The 17,971-nt window shown below is 43.9% G+C and overlaps 1 protein-coding gene across 2 annotated transcripts in view; it reads right to left on the minus strand.

Annotated features, from left to right (window-relative positions):
- LOC138763085 (SRSF protein kinase 3) overlaps positions 1 to 8,234 on the minus strand; it is a 41,770-nt gene extending 33,536 nt beyond the window's left edge. Inside the window, exons 1-2 of one of the 2 annotated variants that reach the window (XM_069936686.1) lie at positions 7,937 to 8,234; positions 666 to 762 (exon numbers count right to left, since the gene is read on the minus strand). The gene's annotated coding sequence lies outside the window, so the exon portion shown is untranslated. The remainder of the gene's footprint in view (positions 1 to 665; positions 763 to 7,936) is intronic. The other variant, XM_069936685.1, reaches the window with a different exon arrangement.
- Between the last annotated feature and the right edge of the window lie 9,737 nt (positions 8,235 to 17,971).

Here is a 17,971-nt window from a genome sequence, read left to right on the forward strand (position 1 = left end):
CCTGCACTAAGCTTGCACCAGTCCCTCCCCCACCCAGAATCACTTTATCAAACAGTTCCTCAAAGTAACTCATTTTGTAAACATGTAAACAAATTCTTCCCTATTGGATTTAACCAAATTGAATCTGACCACCTTGTCCCATTGTTTAATTGTTCTGGAGCTCCTTTTCCATTCCTTGTGGGGGGTGTACGTCTGATTCAGAGGTCACAGTTCCTGTGCTCTCTACTGACTCAGTCCAGAGATTCATTTGCTGTGTTCCCAGTGCCCATGCTCACTTCTGCCTCAGTCCTGGGCTCCCTTCCCACTCGCTGAACTCCCCCTCAGACTCACTGTGACCCCAGTTCATCTTGTCCCATTCTTGTGAACCTAACTATTCACTGGAAAATTTCTTATAAGTCTGTGTCACCACTGAAAAGAAAAAGTGAATTACAAGTGTTAGGTAATAAGGAAAATATTATCCAATAGTCTGGAAAACCTGCGCCTGCAGATCCCAATCCTGTTGGATTATGGGAATTGACTGAACGTAGTTCACCTTTCCCCTTTCTAAAGATAAGCTGTGCTTTGTCATGTCTGCTTCCCCACCCCCTCTCCCACTTTTTCTAGCAGGTAACTTGGAACGGAATTTATTTGCCCTGCAGAAGGCAGGGTGTTCTCGTGATGCCAACCCTTGTCCTTCCTGAAGGATGATGCAAGGCACAAAGTCCCCCGGATGCTGTGTGAATAGAGATGATGCCTGGCCGCCTCTTCTTCCAGTGGCTGGGGCTGAGGGAATTATTTTCCAGGAACAGCAACAGAACGCACAAGAGAAAATTGAGAAAGTTGGGAAACAAAATCAAAATAAAGTTAAAAAACACTTAACATATATTGAATTTTGTAACATCCCTCTGCTGTCACAGCCGAGCGTTTTATCATTCATCAGTGTGCCATTAGTATTCTTTCCCATGAGCAATTTGTTGCTACAGAAACAATTTTTTATCTTGGCGACTGGAAAAGAAATCAGCCCCAGTCTCCATGGCAACCTTCCTTTCTCAAGTGATGGCAGAGCTTTTAAAGGAATCTTTGAAAGCGCAGCCTCAATTCTTGCAAATGAATTAAGCCGGGCTCTTTGAAGTACAATCTCAATGAATATCACACAAAATATAAAAAGATAATCATGAGCGAGTTCTGAGTCCATTGCTCAACAAGGATTTTAGCCAAACCGCGGATATGTTTTGGTATTTCAGCTCTTAATCTTTTTGCGTTGTCACTTGAATGTAAATAGCTGAAAACATTAAAACGACCTCAAGCCCTTCGATTAGGGGAATGCGCTCTGGTTCAATTTTCTATTGAAATCTCAAAAAACATTCTGATGGCCTGCAGCAGAGATTGCCATCTGGTGGAAATTACTGGCTATTTGATTCTGGGAAAGAAAGAAGCCCAGAAATAAGGTTTCAATTTAACATTGGGTTAATTTCACAGAAAGAGACAAACACCATTTTAATTTGGGTCCAAGTTATTCTAATATTTACCCTTTTTATCTCTGGGATTCCGTTCCAATGGGTCGAAGTGTTGCAGCAGAATTAATTCTATGGCATTACTCTTCCACGTCTCAAGTGGAAGATTATTGCTGGGCACTTCAAAGAGGCTTGCCTCATGGCAAGGGTGCACGGCTATTGGCTAATATGAGAGCAATCAGAGCACAGTGCCATATTGAGTTTCATCACCAATGATAGCACAATGCCTTGAATGGGTCAGTCTAGTGGTAAAGGATGTGGATCTCAAGGGTATTTAATACCCTTCTTCATTACTCCTGAACTGGGAGGTTTGCTGGGCTATTAAAAGTCAGTGTGCCAAGTAGCAAGTCCTCAGCGATCTCCCTGCATTCCAATGAACCTTTTCATTGCAGTAGAAGGGAAAAGATAAAATAGTGTCGTATTTTTTAGATGGAAATATTATCAGTAGAAATGGTGGGAGAATCAACCAGCAACACAAAACAGAAACAGGGCAAACTAAACACCAACAAAGCAGAAACAATAAGCATAATTTACCTTACTATAGCACCATAAACATAGCGAATCACCTTCAGGCAGGTAGCGGGGTGTTGTCAAAAAAATTAACAGCGAGGCACAGGAAAAGGCTTAAGGGTTGATGATCACAACGAGGAGGGAGGAATATTTTAAAGATCTTCAGAGATTGGAAGAAGTAGGTAAATAGAGCAATTTTATCAGAGAAAATAACAGCGCAGAAACAGGCCCTTCTAGTCCGTGCCATTTTCGTCCCATTGACCTGCACCCAATCCATAGCTCTCTATATCCCTCCCATCCATGTACCTGTCCAAATGTTTCTTAATTATTAAAATTCCTGCCTCTCTCCCCACCTCTCTCCCCTGCCTCTCTCCCTCTCTCCCTGCCTCTTCCTCTCTCCCAACCTCTCTTCCTCTCTCCCCTGCCTCTCCTCCCTCTCTCTCCCTCTGCCCCCTGCCTCCCTCCACCTTGCTCCATGCCTATCTCTCTCCCTCCTCCTGCCTCTCTCACACTCTCCCACCTCTCTCTCCTCCCCACCTCCCTCCCTTCCCCCTCTCTCTCCCCACATACCTCCCTCCCTACCACTCTCCCTCCCTACCTCTCTCCCTCCCTGCCTCTCTCTCTCTCCCCCACCTCTCTCCCTTCCCCTGCCTACCTCCCCGCCTCCCTCCTTCCCCTCCCTCTCCGTCTCTCTTTCCCTCCCATGCCTCTCTCTCCTCCCTCTCTGCCTCCCCCACCTCTTTCCCTCACCTCCGCCTCTCTCTCTTCCCTGCCTCCCTCCCTCCGCCCACCTCTCTCTTACCTTTGCCTCTCTTTCATCTTTGGAGAGATCTTTTAACTTCCCTTCTACTTGTGGCTTGCCTCCAGCAAAGTTGGAATCCCTCTTTATTTTGAAAACATTTCAAGAGACATTAAACAAGGAGAATACAAAGACAGCTTTTTTTATGTATCAGAATCAGAATCAGGATTTATATCATGAACAATGCCAGAATGGAAATTTGATGTTTTGTGGCATTATTACAGTGCAAGCATTCATATTATAACCATCTTACTATAAATAATAAAAATAACAGTGCATGAAAAGTAAGGCAGTGTCTTTGGTTCATTGATCATTCAGGAATCTGATAGCAGTGGGGAAGAACCTATCCTTGTGCTGCTGAGTGCTCGGCTTCAGGCTCCTGTACCTTTTCCCTGATTGTAGCAGAGTGACCTGGGTGGTGGGGGTATTTGAGGATAGAGGCTGCTTTTTTAAGACACTGCCTTATGTAACTGTCCTTGATGGAGTGAAGTCTGTAATGTCTGTTGTTAAGTTAATAGTAATAAGTTAAAGTTTGATCCTGTTTTTTTACGTTAAAAGAAAATTAAAAGCAACTTTTGTTTAAATAACCATTGACTTGATGAATTTCTATTGCTGCTGGATTTTGTGGTCCTCTGGGCTCGTAACACCACAATGAGAAGTTGAAGATGTCCATGAATACTCCAGTTAGTCGGTTGGCTCAGATTTTCAGTATTCTGCCAGTTACATGGTCAGGGCTTGACACCTTGCGAGGATTCACCCTCTTGAATGATGCACTGACGTCACCCTCAGAGACAGATATCACAGGGATTCTAGTAGGCACTGTTTGGTTCTTCTCAAAGAAGGTGTTCAGTTCATCCGGTAGTGAAGCATTGCAGCCATCTATTGTGTTCACCTTCGCTTTGTTAGCCTGTAATGCCCTGCACTCCCTGCCATAGCTGTCATGTATCTGTCTCTGTCTCTAGCTTCCTCCGGAATTGTCACTTTTCTTTGGAGATGGCCTCCCGCAGATTGTACCTGGACTTTATAAAGATCCCAATCCCTGGCCTTAAACACCCTTGTCCTCGCTTTCAGCAGGCTGTGGATTCTCTGATTCATCCAGGGCTTCTTGGGGAACACCTGGTATTTGCATACACTCATCGACGCAGGTCGCTGAGACCCTTTGCACTGTCTATGGATGAGTTCTTGAAAACTCCAGTCCACCTGCATGAGTTGCTGATGTAACTGCAGGAGTTGTTGTCCCTTGATTTGTATGATTTGGATGGTCTGAGCTGAGCTGCAGACGGCCCTATCACAGTTGAGGGAAACTGAAACGGCACTGTTTAGAAGGATGGAACACAGTGATACACCTTCACCACGTATCAGGGTCCTCTTTGTTCACTCTGAATGGACACTCCTGCCGAGCTCCAGGTCACTGCACCAATTGTGTTGCTCAATCAGATCCCTCAGAGAAGATGTGTTAGATCTGGTATCAAGTGATTGATTCTTCAGTCTGCACCAGTTAGCTCCATGACAAAGATAGAAACAGAATGGAGGCCAGAGATGGATTCACAAGGTATCCACTTTCCTGGTGTTATGCTCTGCCTGAATATTTTCAGATCAACGAGCGATAAGGACACAGCTCGCACTGCCACTCTTCTTTCCTTTTAATGGCTTCACCATTATATGTGGATGGAGGCTTCACAGAAAGAAGGCAGCAAGCTGTCCTCTCACGTACTGAGCATCCAGAGAGGGCATCAGCTGGACAGTAACACAGGTTTCAAGTCATGATAATCCATGGTCAGAGAATTAATAATGCTTGATTGCACCATGCTATCATTCTGAATATCTCCAAGCCCTGTATTAACTTTTAACAAGCACTTTAAGCTGCTGAGAATGCCCAATATTCAACTTATTTCTGAACTGCAACCATAAGGAAAAGACATGGAAGTGATGAGTTGTATGTCTTAAATCTTAATATCACTGGACAGCAAAGATTTAGCTTCCGGAACACTTTTGGGTGCATTTCATGGAATGTGGGCGGCTGATCATGAAAACCATCTTAAATTTTTCCTATCATGTACCGCTTTTTAGATATAACCTAATTTTGTTATCTCCTGTCTTATTCGTGATTTCCTTCAATCATGACATGCAGCACGTCATCGAAAATTCATGGTCTGCATTCTCACTCGGACTTCTTCCCTGCTGATCCTGGTGCAATCAGTGTCGACCATGGTGAAAGGTTTCACCAGCGCATTGTGACCATGGAAAAGTGGTATCACACCAACTGAAATCCATCAGAGCCGGCCAACTATTGTTAAACACTGACACACAAGAGGCATCAGATGCTGAGTACAAACTAAAACTAGCGGGAAAACATTTTCAGGTCAGTTGAACGAATGCAATGTGCCAGCATTATTAAACATGCTAAATTCAATAAAAGTTAATTTAATGTTTCTCCAACTTCCTACGTGATACAGCAAATCTGAAATGAGCTTTGTGTTCAGCTTGAAGTTGTCTATCATAATCCTGATTTTTTAACAAGAAAACCTTTTGAAAAAAATTTGTATATTTAGAGGGAGGGTCCAGGGAGTACGTAGCCAAAGACCCCAGCAAGGCTGGACCGGCGAGGTCATGCTCATACAGCAGGTCTTCATCTTCGGTGTTTATCCTATTTTCTGCCCAAATTCACCTTGAGCTGAAGCTGGAAGAGAACTCCAATCAGCAGAATGATGGAGTAGGCTCCAATGTGCTCTGTGGGTGGGGGTGGGTGGGGGTGGGTGGGAGCGTATAGTTTGGGAAGTACAGCATGGGTGACACTAAGTCCAGTGCCACTGAGATGTGTGTGTGTGTTAGCTGTTGTGATGGAGGAAAACAACCTTTTGGGACTGGGGGAAGGCAGTAGGGGAAAGAGAGAGTCTCAGAGCAACAGGGTTGTTGAAGAGCCCAATGGGGAGCACTGGAGTTCCACCTGGTCAAGGTGTGCTGGAAAAGGACATCTATTTTAAGTTGTGGAGCTAGGAGCTTATTTCGCAGCCCCCTGTAAACACACACACACACACACACACACACACACACACACACACACACACACACACACACACACACACACACACACACACACACACACACACACACACACACACACACACACAATCAATTTTAAATTGGCCACTTCATCATATAAGAAAGTGTCAATTAAACATGTCATTGATGTGTCCCATTTCCTCAGGGTGGGTTTTGAATATCTCAATTTTGGCCAATATAGAAGAGGCATCTACCATGTTTGGAGTGTGCTGGAGATATCCCTCCATAATGATGGCTTCAACCACCTCTACCCAGCCATCGTGTAGAGTCATTGGGTGGAGTTCATCAGGATGTGGGAAGTAGTGCAATTTCTTAACATTGGAATGAAGGTAGGAATGAGATGGTTTGAGGGAGAGGAAGAGAAGTGAAAAATAAGAGATTTCTACCTCTCTCTTGAGCTTGTGCAAATTAATTTTAGACACTCGATCATCCTTCACCCCTCATAAACTCTTACTTCCCCTGTTGTGTCCCTCCCATCCTGATTTACTGGCCATCTTTCATCTGCACACTCAGTCTTCTGACCCAAAATCTTGACTGGCTTTTGTCTCCCACAGATACTGCTCAACTCCCTGAGTTACTCAATAGATTCTTTATTTTTGCTCCAGATTCCAGTCTCTCATGCGTCTCCTGAAAGTAATCAGTAGAACTACTGATAACATATAACGACTGCAGTAGATGTGGTCAGCATGGAATTTAGTAAGGCATTTGACAAGGTCCCCCACAAGAGACTCATCAAGAAAGTCATGAGTTTTAGGATCAGTTGGACCTTGACTGTGTGGATAAAATATTGGCTTGTAGAAAGAGAGCAGAGAGTAGTAGTGGAAGGACAGTAGAGTGCCACAGGGATCTGTTCTGGGACCCCTGCTCTGGGACCCCTGCTCTTTGTGATGTTTATGAATGACCTGGATGAAGAGGTGGAAGGATGGGTCTGTAAGTTTGCAGATGACACAAAGGTTGGGGGAGTTGTGGATGAAGCTGAAGGTTGTCAAAGGTTTCAAGAGGATACAGACAGGATGTAGAGTTGGGCAGAAAAGTAGTAGATGGACTTCAATCTGGATAAATGTGAGGTGATGTATTTTGGAAGGACAAACCAGAAGGCTGAGTTCAGGGTTAATGGTTGGTTACTTTAAGAGTGTGGATGAACAGAGGGACCGTGGGGATTCAAATCCATACATTCCTCAAGGTCGCCACACAGGTTGATAAGATAATTAAGAAGGCCTATGGGATGGTGGAATTCATTAATAGGGGATTGAGTTCAGGAATGGAGAGGTCATGTTACAACTCTACAAATCTCTGGTGAGACCACACTTATTGTGTTCAGTTCTGGTCACCTCATTATAGGATGTGGAAGCTGTGGAGAGGGTTTAGAGGAGATTTACCAGGATTTTGCCTGGATTGGGAAACAAGTCTTAAGAGGCAAGGTTTGCAGAGCTGGGACTTTCCTCTTTGGAGCAGAAAAGAATGAGAGGAGACTTGATAGAGGTCTACAAGATTATGAGAGGCATAGATAGGTTGGACAGCCAGCACCTGTTTCCCAGGGCAGGATCAGCAAACACCAGAGGACATGCATACAAAGTAAAAGGGAGACATCAGGGGTGTTTTTTTTTATACAGAGAGTTGTGGGTGCCTGGAATGCCCTGCTGGGAATGGTGGTGGAGGCTGAAACATTGGGGGCATTTAAGAGTCTCTTAGACAGACACATGGATGAAAGAAAAATAGAGGGTAACAGGGTAAGAAAGGTTTAGTACTCTTTATTAAAGGTAGAACTATGTTAGCAAGGTTTGGAACAAGCACATATAGATTGGCATCTGGACTGGGAGTCACCCAGAGTTCACCTTAACCTTGCGCAGTCAGTCACAGAGTGAAGACAAGGTCGCTTGCTTCACCTCTCAGCTGTCGATGGTGACTGACAAGAGAAAAGCGGGGTTGATGTGAGTGCAAAGCAATGCACTCTAAGTCTTACCTGTTGAAAGTCAGAAGCTTGTCTGACAGGAATAAAAAAGGCCACCACAGAGACAACCAACCAGTTGCATGAGACTTTTTAAACACATCCTGACCCTGTTATACTCACAGTTTTTTCAAGTGTGCAGATTCCCACATCATCTCCAACGAGCAACTTCCATTCTGGAGAAAGTGCTGTCATTGGTGTGACTATTCCAAATTATTTCTCAGAGACAAAGGGTTCCAGTGCCACATCCACAAAAATTCAAATCCCAGTGTGATCAATTTATAGGGGTATCTCTTTACAACCCCCTATTCTAGTTTTATAGACTACATCCGCTAAGAAAACAAACCCACAGCAAGGAACCTCAGTTTACATTGGGTATACATTGTATGTTTTAAGTTGCTGATATTGCTCACTCGTGGAGACAGCTGCCTGGTACTCGTGAAAAGCCGTGGGACAGGATAAATAGCCTAAAGAAGGGGGAGGAGTTTGTCATTACCTCAGTATGGCAACAGTTATAGCACCAATAGATAGAGATGTTATACGTGACAACTGGCGTGAGTGGGGGCAGAGAAAGGGAAAGCAAAGGCAGGCAGATTTAAAGTGCAACATTAAGGATTAAGTTGAAGAGGGATTTTCCTGTGTGTTGTTATTTTGGTGGAAAAGGGACATCAGTAAGTCTAAATGATCTCTCACTGAAGAATCAACAGGCCTGACAGTTAGCTTGGAGTTTGCAGCCACTATAAGTAACAGAGTTATATATGGGTGTACGGGGCAGCACGGTTTGGCGTGGCAGCTAGTGCAACGCCTTTACCGCGGCAGCAATCAGGACCAGGGTTCGAAACCTGCGCTCTCTGCAAGGAGTTTGTACCTTCTCCCTGTGTCTGCATGGGTTTTCCCCAGGGAACTCCAGTTTCCTCCCACCATTCAAAATGTACCGGGGTGGTTTAGATCAGAGGGGTGTAGGTCAATGGGGTGTAAATTAGGTGGCACAGGCTCGTGGGCTGAAATGACCTGCTACTGTGCTGTGTCTAAATTTAAATTTAAACTTTTAAAAAATAGCTAATTGCATAAACATGAGTGCTGGTGTCGGATAATATTGCATTACCCCCACTACCCCTCTCGCCTTTCCTTCTCTCAGATGACCATTCTTGTACACATACAACTGTAATACCATAGGTCAATATAGCACGGAGGAAGGGTAATGAGACACTGAGGCACAGTAAAGAAGCCTCTTCAATTCGGGAAACTGTAACTTTAAAATATTTCTGACCTGTAGTGAGGATTAGAGATAATTTGACAGTACATATCGACAAAATAGGAGATGGCAGGACCTCATTATAATAGCACATGGACATGACATTATTAAGCAATCAAAAACCTGAACAATTATAAAATGACCTAAAATATTACCAGAAAATTAGCTCAACAAAAATAGCTCAAAGTACCAAATGTTAAGGCCTATATTAAAGGTGCAGGCTGTAGTAACTAGATAGGGATTCATTGTTTCTCTAGTTCCATTGGACCATTCCTGTAGCAAGAGATGGCATAAGGCAATATTGGGCAGCATGTTTAGCGCAAAGCTGTTGCAGGGCTTGGGTTCGAATCCCATGCTGTCTATAAGGAGTTTGCACGTTCTTCCCGTATCCGCATGGGTTTTCTCCCGGGGGGCTCCCACCGTTCCAAACGTACCAGCAGTTGTAGGTCAATCGGGTGTGAATTTGGCAGCATGGGCTTATCGGCCGAAAGGGCTTCTTACCATGCTGTGTCTAAATTAATTACCGAGTGTTGAGCATAAGAGTGGGATACCAGTGCCTTATTTTGAACTTGAGCCTTAATTCTTGTTTCATTACCAACCTCAGGCACAAAATGAAAAGGCAAATTCACACTCAATTATAATACATCAGACTTATCCTTGCAGGCTCTCTCAATGAGTCAAACAACACTGGGGGAAAAGAAAGAATGATTGGCGGTTCGAGGCACGGCCCTTCGTCAGGACAGACTGTTGTTTGTGGATGTTTGCTGTGTGCATATTGGTTAGTTAATTTCCCTGTAGTACAAGGATGTCCATACTTCAGATTTAATGCTTTGGCTGTGAAGTCCTTTGGTACGTCTCTGGGATGTGATGAAAAACGTCGACACCGGGATGTTTGATGGAAAATCATCAACGTGAAACTTTAACAGAGAAATAAATGGTGGTGTTGCCGGAGCTGCTGTCGCTGCATGCACTGAATTGTGCTGCTCCAAAGGGTTCAACCATACAGTCACAAAGCTGGCGGCTCAGTACAGGTGCTTGATGTCCTATTCGAGGAGATGACAGCGATTTAAACTAAAATCCTGCCACCAGGCTTCTGTACTCAAGATGATGCTGCCTGTGCTCAACAACAGTCACAAGGGTTTGCAGACTCCAGGGGGCCGATGCAGGGCACCAGAAACTGGGAGAACACCCCCCGTTGAGAAGGAGAAGCAGAGGAGTCAACCCGACAGTGAACCAGCGAGGGGCTCATTGGCTGAGAGACCCGCACAGGCTGCAGGCAACCTGTGGTCGGGGGACCCACATGGGCTGTGGGTTGCTGGAGACCGGCTCTTGGGAACCAGGGATTCGAGGGCAAGAAGAGCTCCTGAATGGTCTCGGGCACTGAAGGCTTCCTGATCATGCCAGAGATTTGGATCCAGAGGTCAAGTTGCCGATGGATCAAACAAGAATCTGTGTGGCTGCAGAGGCTGAGCGAGCGCTGGAGGGGAATCCATGGACACTCAATGAATCTGAAGGGACTCTCTTTTGTTTCTCTCGTACTGTAAGAGGTGCCAAGCGACACCGATCGTGACTCTTCTTCTGCCTTAAAGGAGGCAGAAGGCAATTTCATGTAATATTACATGACAATAAAGAGATCTTGAAATACAGTGTAACTCGCCAATTGCATTTTATTTCAAATTTTTAAAACTTAAATTTAGACATACAGCATGGTTACAGGCCATTTTGGCCCACGAGTCCATGCCACCCAATTTAACCTACACCCTGATACGTTTATGAAGGGTTGGATGAAACTTGAGCCCCTGGAGGAAACCCACACAGACACAGAGAGAATGTACAAACTCCTTACAGACAGCACAGGATTCGAACCCCGGGCCCGATCTATGGCAATGTAACAGCGTCACACTAATTGCTAGGCCAACCAGGCCACCCTTTCTACCTTGCCAAAAATATATTTTACATAATGCTTTAAGAGGTCAATATAATGATCAGTGGGTTTGCCCATTCAATCCCTTAAACTTGAATTCTGCCCTAATTTGTGTAAATACAATTTGTTCAGATCACGCGCCCTCTGTAATTATAAGCGGAATAAATAGGACTCCATAAAATAACAAATGATTCACTTCTGTTCACTACCTTTATTCTGTAAACAATTGTATGGTTTCCAAGGTTCATTTTTAATGTAACTTCATTTTCATTCAGACAGGTACCTATTTCTTGGGTTATTTGCCAGGTTCTACACAATTCCAGCATTTGTACCATTAATAGACCACATCATTGATGCCAGGCAGTTGGCTGGGCTATTACATTCCTTCCACATTCTTCACAACTGTTCCACAAATAAACTAGTCCACAGAGAGCAGGCAACTGGCTGCTTAAAGAGTGCAGGGGATCACAGACTGTCCTGTTGTAAGGTGAACATAGACAGTGATATTTATTCTCCAATGTGATATTTCTATCTGCTAGCAACTTGAACAGATGGCATCAGCCCTGGACAGGATAACAGAACCGGCAATAAGGAAACGTCATCACATTAAGTGGACTAAAATAGATAAGGTAACTAATATATGAACAGAAACTACCGTAGTTAAACTTGTTAGAGTTGAAGAATTAGATAAGTCAGATAATTCCATTCAAGAATGACGATGACATTTGAAGGTGCACAATCAAGCCTAAAAAAAGATGACCTTGCTCATATCAATTGGTAAATAGCATCTTTGAGGAGTGTTACGAGCCCAGAGGACCCCAAAACCCAGCACCACTAGAGATTCACCAAGACAAATGGTTACTTAAACAAAAGTTGCTTTTAATTTTCTTTAAACGTGAAAACAGGATCACACTTCACCTTAACACTATTGACTTAACCTAATGTAACTCCCTTCTCATTCTAGGTGCACGTGTATGTAATGTGTGTGTATAAGTTCAGAAAAGTTCTTCGATTCACAGTCCAGTCTCACTTCTCACTCCTCCAAGTTCACTGGTTGCAGGCAATTCTCATACTGTGCACAAAATTTAAAGTTCACCAGGCTTTGGTGCTTGAAAGGTAAATGGTTACTGCTCAGGAAGGTTCTTATTGGTTCTCAGAGAGAGATTTGTTGTACACTGGACACCCACAAATTATTCCTTTTTAATCAGCCACTTCAGTGTCTTGCTAAAGAAACCTGCCCCCTCAGGGTTCTCCAGATGATAACCTCTTTCTTTCAGGTCACCACAGAGTTCCTTCTTGTTTCTCTTATTTCAAGTGAAACATTAGACAGTCAGTCCTCTCCTCAATCATGAACAACAAGGGCTTGACCAGGCTGAACTAAGCACTCACAAACCACCTTCCAAATAGGGTTTTCCAGAAGCTTGCCAGCTTGCCCTTTTCCAGTCCCAGCTGCTGCTGGTGACTGTAAAAACCACGGAACTGATCTGTGTGTGTGTGTGTGTGTGTGTGTGTGTGTGTGTGTGTGTGTGTGTGTGTGTGTGTGTGTGTGTGTGTGTGTCTGTCTGTCTGTCTCTCTCTCTCTCTCACACACACACACACACACACACACACACACACAGAAAGCCTGTTTGAATCTCTCTGTTTGCAAAAACCACATGACCCTCTTAGAACAGCAAGTTCCCCTCCAGACAGCCTGTAGATCCGACAAGTTCTTTCATCTGTTGCCTTTTTGTAAACAACAGTCCATTAGCGAAGTCTCTTGGGCACTCTCCCAAGCTTTTGCAAAGGCTCTAGGCACCAATATGTCAGCATGAGCAGAGCTCTAGTATTTTAAATAAGATCCGTTTTAAAGTGTTTGTATATGACCTACACTAAAAAAACCTGCCCCAATTTATCTCCCAAAATCATATCTATATTCAGTCACAGGAGTGCTAGCCAACATGCAAAGTAGATGAGAACGCTAACTGAACCTCATTACTATGCCATACCATGAAACAACACATGTCAGTAATTGGATTATGCATCCTACACCAAGATAATTTTATTTTTTGCCCTCCCCAAAAAATAGTGGTGCTGTCAGAGCTACTATCAGCCGCTGCTGCAGACCAGGGAGCTGGGACACAGTACTGCTCCGCAGGGTCCTACTGCTCACTTCTGATGTCAATGATTCTGTACAGTCTATTAAAGGAGCCAAAGGTGTTTTTAAAAAAAAAAACCTGCAACAACAGAGATCTGGGCCCGAAATGGCCATGTCTGTGCTGAGTGGTGTATCACAAGAGGTTGCAGACTCCAGAGGAATCAAGGATCCATACAGGGCACCAGAAATGGGGAGAACACACCCCTTTGAGACAGAGAAACATAGGAGATGGCCCTACAGGGAAGGTGACTATAACAGCACACCCAGTGAGGGGCTCGGTGGCTGAAGAACCCACATAGGCTGCAGGTAGATGGTGACTTGCAGTTGGAGGACTCGCACTGGCTGCGGCCAACAGGCTCATGGAAACCAGGTATTAGAACTGGGATTCAAGAAGGGGATGAGGGCCATGAGGGCTTCCAAAGGGCCAGGGATGCTGTAGACTTCCTGATAGTATCCGAAGGTTGGATCTGGAGCTCAGGTTGCCAATGGATTGAAGTCTGTGCAATTGCAGAGGCTGCAGGAGCAAATCCATGGACACCCAATGTCTCCGAAGGGACTCTCTTTTGCTCCTCTTTCATGTATTGTTAGGAGCACCAGGCAATGTTCAAGGCAACTTGTCTGCCTTATGACAGACAAACATTGAAGTATATCATGCATATTACATTTTTAATGTGACAAATGAGAATCTCTTCAATATTTAATCTGTGTGGAGAAATTTGTTGATAAGCTGACTGTTCCTTTGCTTTCCTCACAAGACCAGTTATTGTTGGATAAACCTGTCTCCTCTGAGGGGATCACTACAACAATCAACTCTTAACAATCCAGCAAAGTTCCCGGTCCCGTTGGTCTCTCAGCTGAAATTTATAAAACTTTTTTCACAATCTTTGGTACCCTATTTAGATACCATGTTTTCTGAATCTTTTACTGCTGAGAAATCATCTGCCATTTTTATGAAGCTTCAAATTCATTTATCACCAAAAAGAACAAGGATTTATCTGATTGATCCTCTTTTAGGCCAAATTCTCCTATGAAAGCTGCTGCTAAGATTCCGTCTAAGCCATTGACTTGTAGGTTGGATGACATTATGTCTCTTATTATTTCTGAAGATCAAACAGGGTTTGTTAAGGGACATTACTCACAGTTTAATATCTGTAATTTGTTAAACATTCTTTACTCCCCTCCTCTCTTTCCTGAGGAGTGTGCCATCTCCCTGGATGCTGAAAAAGCCATTGATAGGGTAGAATGGGACTATCTATTTAAAGTGTTAGAACATTTTAACTTTGGCCCTAAATTTATCAATTGGATCAAATTGTTATACTTATCTCCTGTTGCTTCTATATTTAACTCTTTAAAATCCAAACTCTTTAAAATAAAATCCTGCAACAACAGAGTTCTGCGCCCGAAATGGCCGCACCTGTGCTGGGTAGTATATCACAAGGGGTTGCAGACTCCAGAGAAGTAAAGGATCTGCATAGTGCACCAGAAATAGGGAGGACACACTCTGTTGAGAAGGAGCAGCATAGGAGATGATCCTACAGCAGTAGTTATCAACCTTTTTCTTTCTACTCACATACTACTTAAATAATCCGTATGCCATTGGTGCTCTGTGATTAATAAGGGATTGCTTAAGGTGGGATGTGAGTGGGAAGGGAAGATTGAGAATTACTGCTCTAGACCCAATTGTTACTGAAATATTTTGCTTGAGAAAAATTGTCATTGGCCCATTTCCTTTGGAGTTATGAAACTGTGCACATAACGAATCAATTAGAGACAATTAAAACAGTGGTTTTCAACCTTTTTCTTTCCACCCACATCCCACCTTAAGCAATCCCTTAATAATCATAGAGCACCGATAGCATAGTGAGTGGAAAGAAAATGGTTGAGAACCACTGAAAAGCTCAAATCAAAGCCAGGTGGGAATTTCAGACAGGAGTAGTGAGAGTATTGAGGAATAATAACCTCGTGAAAAATAAAAAAAATTGGAAAAATATTTAAAATCCCAAAATGGATCAGAAAATACTGAAGATATTTAGTAGGTCAAGCAACATCTGAGGAATGAAGTTCATGTTCCAAATCAATATCCCTTCATCAGATGTGGAAAAGTAAGGACATAGATTTGTAGACAGTTACAGAGTATGGATGGGGCGCAGAGAACAGACAGGGTGAAAGTCAAGGTTGTTCAGGTGATGTAAATCAATGGAGCATATTACATTACAGCACTGTACAGGCCCTTCAGCCCCCAATGTTGTGCCAACCCTTACATTCCTTAAAAAAATACTAAACCCTCCCTACCCCATAACCCTCAATTTTTCTTCCATGCCCATGTCTAAAGGGCCTTTTATTCAGTGGATCTCCTCATGGAGATGGCGAAACTGGCCATTCACAGCTCGAGGTGGCAGGCGGTCGAGGGGGTGGGGAGAGCTGATGGCTTGCACATTGGGCCCGTGCAGTGTTGGAGGAGGAACACGCGGTGTCCGAGGGGACGATGGCCAAGTTCAGGAAATGGAGGGCCCCCCAGGGGATCACGTGTGTGGTTGATAATGAAAATCTTGTTTTAATTTGATGTGTAACACTGTAATAGAGAGGTGGTCATGATTACTGCTTCTCATGGTTCTGTTGCCATGTGTTTATGGTGGTTTTTGGTTTTAGTGGTAGCTCTGTGTGTGTTTTGTTTTTCTAATGTTGTAGTTTGAATAAAGTTTGTATGTTTATATATACAAAAAAGGCCCTTTTATAGTGAAAATTAGCGATTTGTAAAGACAGGTTTCCTCTGCCTTTAAATCGCTCCACTTACCTCCATAAAAGGTCCAAAGGAGGATTGGCTGGTCCAACTTCCTCCATGTTCCCTCCACCAAGGGAGCTAATGTCAGAGGTGGAGTGAAATCACTCCAACTCCAGCATAAAAGGATGGCCACTAAATGCAGTTCCAAAGGGGAGGACTGATATTGTGATCATGTTGTCAGCCTGCAAAGCAGGAACGCAAATTTTAAAATTACCCATACAGTTGATAAGCATGATTATGTTGTGCAGGAGATCAGCCTAAGTCCTAAGATCTCCCTTAGCGCTCGTACCTGCTCTTCAGTCACCATTTTCAGTGTAGGCCGTTTTCCCTTCCCAGAGCCTATGCTTTACGTCATGATGGTGGTCAGTGTTACTGCACCAGTTGCCCCGCTTCCTTCAGCTTCGGAAGCCTGCTCACGAATCAGCCCTGCATAAACTCACCACGCGATCCACATTTTCAGTCTTGAGCAGGTGATTACAGGTTTTGAGCGTAAAAACCTTTTAAGAGTCTCTTAAATGGCCCTAATATATCAGCCTCCGTCACCATCCCTGGCAAAGCATTCCAGGAACCCATAACTCTCTGTGTAAAAAACTTACCCCTGATGTCTCTCCTAAACCTCCCTCCCTTAGCTTTGTACACATGTCCTCTGGTGTTTGCTGATCCTGCCCTGGGAAACAGGTGCTGGCTGCCCAACCTATCTATGCCTCTCAGAATCTTAGAACCATAGAACTATAGAACACTTCAGCATTGAAAAAGGCCCCTTCAGCCCTTCGAGTCAGTGCCAAACCATTTTTTTTGCCTAATCCCACTTACCTCCATCCCCCTCCCATCCATATACTTGTCCCATTTCTGACTGACCCGAATTCACCACCTCAGCTGGCAGCTCGTTCCACACTCCCACCACTCTGTGTGAAGAAATTCCCCATTACGTTCCCCCTAAACCTTTCCTCTTTCACTCTTAAACCATGGTTTGTATCTCCTCTACCCTCAGTGGAAAAAGCCTAACTACATTTACTCTGTCTGTCCCCCTCATAACTTTATATACCTCTATCAAATCTCCCCTCATTCTTCTATGCTCCAGGGAATTAAGTCCTAACCTGTTTAACCTTTCCCTGTGACTCAGTTCTTGTAGACTTCTATTAAGTCTTCACCAATCCTTCTGCACTCCAAAGAGAAAAGTCCCAGCTCTGCTAACCTTGCCTCTTAAGACTTGTTTCCTAATCCAGGCAGTGTCCTGGTAAATCTCATTTGCACCCTCTCCATAGCTTCCACATTCTTCCTATAATGAGGTGACCAGAATTGAACACAGTGTGGTCTCACCAGAGATTTGAAGAGTTGCAACATGACCTCTCTGCTCCTGACTCATTCCCCCTATTAATGAAGCCCAACATCCCATAGACCATCTTAACTATCCCATCAACCTGCGCAGTGACCTTAAGAGATATATGGATTTGAACCCCAAGGTCCCTCTGTTCATCTACACTCTTAAAGAAACTGACCATTAACCCTGTACTCAGCCTTCTGGTTTGTCCTTCCAAAATGCACCACCTCACATATATCCAGATTGAAATCCATCTCCCACTTTTCTGCCCAACTTTGCATCCTGTCTATATCCTCTTGTACCTTCAACAACCTTAAGCACCATTTTCAACTCCTCCAGCCTTCAAGTCATCCGCAAACTTACTGCCCCATCCTTCTGCCTCTTCATCCAGGTCATTTATAAAAATCACAAAGAGCAGCAGTCCCAGATCCCTGCAGAACTCCACTAGTCACCGACCTCCAGGCAGAATACTTTCCTTCCACTATTACTCTCTGCTTTCTACATGCAAGCCAATTTTTTATCCACACAACCAACGTTCCACTGATCCCATGCCTCATGACCTTCTAGACAAGCCTGTTATAGGGGCCTTGCTTTTGGGCTTCATGTTCCAACTCTGGTGAAGCTGCTTGATTTTTGCATATTGGGTGCTTAGAAAATGCAGTAAAACTAGAAGTAGTGGCCGTACTGCCACGCTAATTTCTCGCCAAATCCTCTCTGACCATGCTGCTTCTGGAGTCCT

Source organism: Narcine bancroftii, chromosome 5 (genome assembly GCF_036971445.1).
Source record: "Narcine bancroftii isolate sNarBan1 chromosome 5, sNarBan1.hap1, whole genome shotgun sequence".
Lineage (NCBI taxonomy): Eukaryota > Metazoa > Chordata > Chondrichthyes > Torpediniformes > Narcinidae > Narcine > Narcine bancroftii.